Source organism: Lytechinus pictus, chromosome 9 (genome assembly GCF_037042905.1).
Source record: "Lytechinus pictus isolate F3 Inbred chromosome 9, Lp3.0, whole genome shotgun sequence".
In the NCBI taxonomy this organism is placed as follows: Eukaryota; Metazoa; Echinodermata; class Echinoidea; order Temnopleuroida; family Toxopneustidae; genus Lytechinus; species Lytechinus pictus.
Genome location: NC_087253.1, coordinates 2,948,398 through 2,955,000, shown reverse-complemented (window position 1 = coordinate 2,955,000; position 6,603 = coordinate 2,948,398). Strand labels below are relative to the sequence as shown.

At 34.9% G+C, this 6,603-nt stretch overlaps 1 protein-coding gene across 1 annotated transcript in view; it reads left to right on the top strand.

Moving 5' to 3' along the window:
- LOC129268000 (serine/threonine-protein kinase BRSK2-like) overlaps positions 1-3,365 on the top strand; it is a 24,123-nt gene extending 20,758 nt beyond the window's left edge. Inside the window, exon 11 of the mRNA XM_064104476.1 lies at positions 1-3,365. This exon is cut by the window's left edge and continues 1,195 nt beyond it. The gene's annotated coding sequence lies outside the window, so the exon portion shown is untranslated.
- Positions 3,366-6,603: the final 3,238 nt, after the last annotated feature.

The following is a 6,603-nucleotide window of genomic DNA, read 5'->3' as shown; positions in this document are numbered from 1 at the left end:
AAAGACAGCAATTGGAATGAATTGTGACGAATACAATGCTTGAATATATTAGAGACCAACAATCTTAGAGGTAACTATTTCGGACAAAAGATTTCTACTTTTTCAGCATATTTCCAGCCAGAGAAAAAAAACAACACCTTTGTAGTGTACAAATAGTCCCATTAGTGATCCTTTCCCAGCATTTATCTGTTCTAGTTGAAATTCCCGTTGATATTCCAGAATCAATAAAGTATGCAATCTTGGGATGCAATACTGCAGAAAGTCATGGACTTGACAGGAATACTAAGAAGTTTTGAATTTCTTGAAGATCAGTCCAGTATCTGGCAAAAAATATGTGGTATACCTAAGGGCGACCGCACACCTTACAATTGGTCTGCGACCCAATTTCAGAATAAAATGTAGTAGAATTTGATGCTAACATTGAGACTTGGAATATCTTACTGTGTAATGTTCTTAATACCTACAAATACCTATGTTAAAATCTGTGACTATGCTATCATCCTTCTTAGAATAAAAGCGAATTTAATATCTAGTCGTAATGACGTCATAGCAGTCATACGATTGGCTAAGATTTGAAACCAATTTGGCCTTTACTCCGAAATAAAGGCTTGCAATCTTTCAGAATGGTTATATTAGTATTCTTTCAATTAATTTAAACCTCAAATAAAATGATATGTTCCATTCACATTTTCAGATAATGAGCAAAATGCGATTTGTTCCAAAATCGGATCGCGAACAGTCTCAAGGTGTGCGGTGGCCTTAAAGACATACACATTTGTGAATGGAACCTCTTTATATAATAACAATAATAATATAGGGTATTTATATTGTGCAAATATCCACCTTGTTAGGTGCTAGAGGTGCTCCTAATACTCTGGCCAAACTAGTCTACTGATCACTTTGCTCACAGCTTTTTGAGAAAATACCCAATGCTGGTACCTTTTTGCCTCACCTGTGTTGAGTGCAGCACATTGTGGATCAATTTCTTGCTGAAGAAAATTTTGCCATGGCTGGGATTTGAACTCCTGACCCTCAGTTTCAAAGGCTTGAGTCTTAACCACCAGATCACGATTCTCCATTTTAATGAATTCTACCCGACCATCATGTATGCAAATTACATTTGTTACTGAGCATACAGTTGCGTTTGAATAAGTCATATTTATCCAGATAATGTTACCAAAAAAGAATATCAGACATTTCCGTTTTGCATTTTAATGTTCATTTGTTTGCAGGATAAAATTGAATTCCATGTTTTCTCTCTTTTTAAAGAATGGACCAAATGACAACCATTCTCAATATTTCTATATATTAAAGTATGATATTATATTGCTGCATATAATGCGTTGTTGTTTTGTGAGGGTCTTTTACTAAACTACTAAAGTACTAAAGAAAATGTTGATACCATGTCATTTCCATTTATTATATATAGAATGGCCTTCTGTTAATTGATAGCATTACTTTGTAAGAAAGAGAGTTATTATCTAATAGGTGTACTACTTTAATCTGGTGATCTCTTTACAAAGTCTTAGGGAATGGCAGGCTTAAGCACTCAACAGGTTTACTGATAATGCTCATTGAACTTGAAAAATAATAGGCATTGATAATTGGTACATTGTTTTGTTGTTTTCAGAAAGAGTGATAATCAAGTGAACAGTCCAATCTAATCTAATTCCTACAGTGTGTTCCATAAAAAACGAAACCGGGAATTATTGACTCTTTAATCATTACTTGATCAAAAGATGATATAATAGAAATGCAAGCACAGTTCTAAAGAAAGAGAGCTCTGTGTTATTCCTTTGTAATTTTGTTTTTGATTGAGGTATTGAATAAGAGAGCAGATATGGAACTTTTTTTATAGATGTAATTCTCTTTTTGAAATTCAGATACCATCCGTGACTTTTTACTATCCTTTCGTCAAATTGTTTTTTCCTTGGTCATGGCTGAACGAGGAATATTCTACTTTATAGCAGGTGGAAAAGGGAATTCTAAGCTTTAAATTGATAGGTTCTTTGTCTATTGTATTTGTGATTAAGTTATGATAAACCATCATTATCATCGATATAGAGTGTTCTAGCGATGCATTAAAAACGCATATTTTGGTCTGCATCAATTGCCTGTGCAGTATCAGAGCGTATCCCTAAAGAGGACCGAAATCCGACGAATATCCCATAGGCTCCTGTACAGAATTTGCTATTGAATATGAGAGCTTATTCAATAGTTTAGGGCGTGGGCGCAAATGCGTGAAATATACAACGCGTACAACAATGAAAGCAATGCGATGCACAGCATAGAGCACAACTACGCTCCATGACGTCATAATGAACTACATGCAAGTCGCATGTCAACGACCAAAATTGATCCTCTGAAGTGATAATGGCTTGTGATATGACTTGTTAAATCAAATTTCACCCTTTTTTTGGGGGGTGGGATAGGTGATCATAATTATATTGGAATATTTTCCCAAACTCTTGGAATATTTCTTGTATTCCATTCTGAGCCATCCAATATAATATAATTAACTCTTGGTTTCTTTTTTTTCTGGAACGCACTGTAAAGGATTGGTACCCATGCGGACACAGACGACATTATTTATTTATCCCCATGTTCTCTAAGGCTATACATAAAAGTCTGAGGTACAAGGTTAACTTTCAATTTCATGAATGATAAAAGTGTCTGGGATTTCTAACTGTGCAATACCTCACATTGTATATTTAACACAGGGTTTACGCAAGAAATATTGCCCATCGACTATTCTATGCTTATTAATATGTGTAAGCTTATTTTGTGTGCAATTGATATTTACTTCTTCAGGATTTGGTTGAAATAATGCTGTCCATTTTTTTATGTTATGCAATATAGAATGTTAGAAAATCTTTTGTTATTATTTCTACATACATGTATGATTTTTTTTTTTGGCAGGGTCTGAGTTATAAATAATTATGCATCTGTATGTGCATCCAACCTAAGGTTTCGTTACAAAAAGTCTGTCAGGTCATTTGGTGGAATCTCACTCAGCGTTTTTCACAGCAGCATTCTTACAATCCATATTGTTTTGTGTGTGTTAAATTGGGAAGATTGGTACTGAGCGAAATTCTCCCTGAGCATTTCTTACTGCGGCACCCAATCATACCCCACTGTTACATACATTTGAGGCCAGAAGTTTACATACACCCAGGAAATTCAAACAAAAGTTGACACTTGCCAAACATAAGATTTACTCTATCTCTATCTAATATTTTTGCTATCATGACGAATTTGATATCAAACAAATGAGTATGTCATGCCCCTTCATCACATTACTTTGTCATCAGGAGCTGAAAAATATTTAGGTGTCATTTTTTCACCAAGAATCTTCTTATTTTAGACAAATTAAAAATAAAAATTGACAAAAACTTCTCATATTTGTGCTAGTTACTTCTCAACACAAACATTTCAGATTACAATTTTTTGTTCAGTGGTGACATATGATAAAAAAATTAATATAAATCATAGATTTGAATTTATATATTTCTATGAAACGATGTTTGAAAATATAATAACAGACAATAGAATACATTTGGCATGAATATTAATTTTTTCCTTCAAACAAAATTTCATTTGAAATATATTTTAATCCCAACAGCATCCCAATCATGAGAAACAGCTATATATGCTCTTTCATTTGATACCAAATTCGTCATGGTAGTATTTATATTAATGGTAATGAATTTTACGATGTTTGGCAAACAAACAAATTTTACTGAATTCCATGGGTGTATGTAAACTTTTGGCCTCAATTGTACATGTATACAGTGAAATTTGAGCAAAGGAGATGCTGAAAGAGATTTCCTACAATATGATGGCTAAGACATTTGTTAGATTCATATCTCCCACCGTCTCCATGTTGTGTTTGCCCCATTTCTTGCCTGATGTTTTTTTTTTTTTTTTTTTTTTATACCTCAGCATATCAGTGTTTTCTTTTGTGTTGATACATGAACCTACTATCCACAATTTCTTTCACTGTATTAGGGGCCCTGCTTCAAAATAATAATAATAATACCAACATGCTTATATAGCGCATATCACTGCCAAATGCGTCCCTATGCGCTTAATTGGATATTATTACCCTGGCTTTAGCCCCGCAGCCTTTTACAGCGTGGTGGCATTTCAAGGAGTAAATTCCTGCCAGGTACCCATTTACCTCACCTTGGTCGAGTGCAGCACAATGTAGATTAATTTCTTGCCGAAGGAAATTACGCCATGGCTGGGATTCGAACCCACGACCCTCTGTTTCAAAGTCCAAAGACTAATCCACTGGGCCACAACGCTCCACAATATATTCTAGCAGGTATACCAAAGCGTTTTGACATGCACCCATCAGAGTGAAACGTGCATGAATTGATAGAACAGTAGAACAATACAATCTATAATTCATAAGTCTTCATATTGGAAAGGGACCCAGCCTATGTTTTGGAAATAGGAAGGTGCACACTGATTAGTCGAAACACCGGTGCATGCATCAGTACACATTGCTGTTGAGGAAACCTTAAAAATGACAATCACTGTACACAGACTTCTGCATTCTAGATATCGTGTTTGCTGGCTTTCTGTGGTTGAGTTAGATCGGACCAATCGCAACTTCAATAGTTAATATCGATAGGATTCATTGCAACTCATTGTGAGACTGGGTCAAGACCTTATGCAAGTTTTATGTCTCGCAATCCAATATAGATTATGAAATTTTTTTGGTTGCATTTTTATTTGGTGATACATGGAAGTTCTGTTTGCCCCCATTATATACTGAAATAAAAGCTTTCATCATCTGACTTTTGTCCTCCTAAAATGATCATCATTATTGAAATATTCATCTTTTATGTGCAATTTTGGTTTCTTTTGACAATACCCTTTTTTTGTTATAATCTAATCTTACCTCTGTTGTATATTTCTGTTGTAGATTTCCATATTTGTTTTTTGACTATTTAGAAATGTTCAGGATGGTGAGTGACCCACTCTTATTTTTATAAATTGATAAATTGATGTTTATGATTTACTGAAACAATGCATATTACCGTAGAATGCAAACAGCTCTCCCTGTCTATGTTTACAAAGCTCTTGGGTCCGTTGCAGAAAGAGTTGCGATCAAACGCAACGAAAAAAATCTTGCGCAACTTGATTTTCAGCCAATGAAGCACCCGTATTCGGGATTTGCGCTTGATATTTTGACTTGCTTTTAAACGCAACTCCTTCTGCAACAGGCCCCTTGGCTTATACCAGGGCATGCCACTTTCACTAGAACAGCAATCAATTAATCAATGTCATTGATTAATATGCATTAGAGTGCACCCTCCTAGTATGACTTGACCAATGTGGTGCTGCCTTTCACACAGGTCGCAACTGGAAATTTAAGTGAGACTCGTAAGTCATACTTAAATATTTGTGAAAATACCCCCCCTCCCCCTTCGATATACAGACATTCCTAACGCAGGTTTGACTGCATTTTATTTTATTAATGCTTGTTTTTCAAGGAAAAAATCCAAAGTCGGGTTAAACATTTGATTATACATGTATATCAATGTTTTCCATTTAATGTCATTAGAATTTGTGGTAATCTGGCATATTAGATTTTATGATTTCCTGCTATTCTGGACCTTCTAATGCACAATATTTAGAACATGTCTGAAGGGGAGTAGGCAATATGACCTTAGATTTCGTCTGCACAAATGTTATTTATATTAGGCACACAATTTCTTAAAAAAGGCATGACCAAAAGTTTGTATTGTTAGTCTTTTCAGGATTCAATGTAATTTCATTAATTATACAAATTAGTTTTTGGAATAACGTACAGTCAGACCGCAGGTCCCTATGCTAATGAGCAAAAAGGCCAGATTCATCCAAATCATCTCGTGGCTGAATCTTCCTCCTTGCAAAATCTCGTGATTCGTGAGATTTTCTTTCTCTAAGAATTTACCTGTTTTAACCTCAAGTTAAATGAAATATTATTGCACCATCAGATAGAGTAAAAGTTACTCTTTCATATTGGTCATTTATTTTGTATACAATATTTTGTTAAATAAGTAAATTTCTGGCCTGAAATTGTGCCTCAAAACTGAATTTTCTTCCTCTGTTTTCTTTTGCAAATTGTGCAAAACTTTTTATTTTGAGCCTCAATGATATCTATATCACCATAAAGCTGAACTTCTGTACTTTCTCACAATGCCACTCTTGATATGCGGCACCTTTTAATCGGGTCAAGATCACACTTTTCCCACCAAGGTACAAGACGAGATTTCTGAAATTTTGTACTTGCATGAAATCCAGAGTTCTGATTGGCTGGATAAGGTTCACAGAACAACAGGCGCGGGGTATTTGAGGAGATTACCACATGGGAAGTGTGACCTTCCCACGAACCCAGGCACTGGAACCGTTGGAATTTGCCATTGTGTGGTCTTTTTGACCAATCGGAGTGCAGTATACTTGTTTTCAAGCTGCTTTATGTACTTGGCAAATGAAAAGTGTGATCTTGACCCGATTAAACCAATTCTTATTTTGAAACCTATATCATTTCAAAGCATACATATTCAGCTTTATCATGATATAAAAATCATTTGGGCTCAAACAAAAATA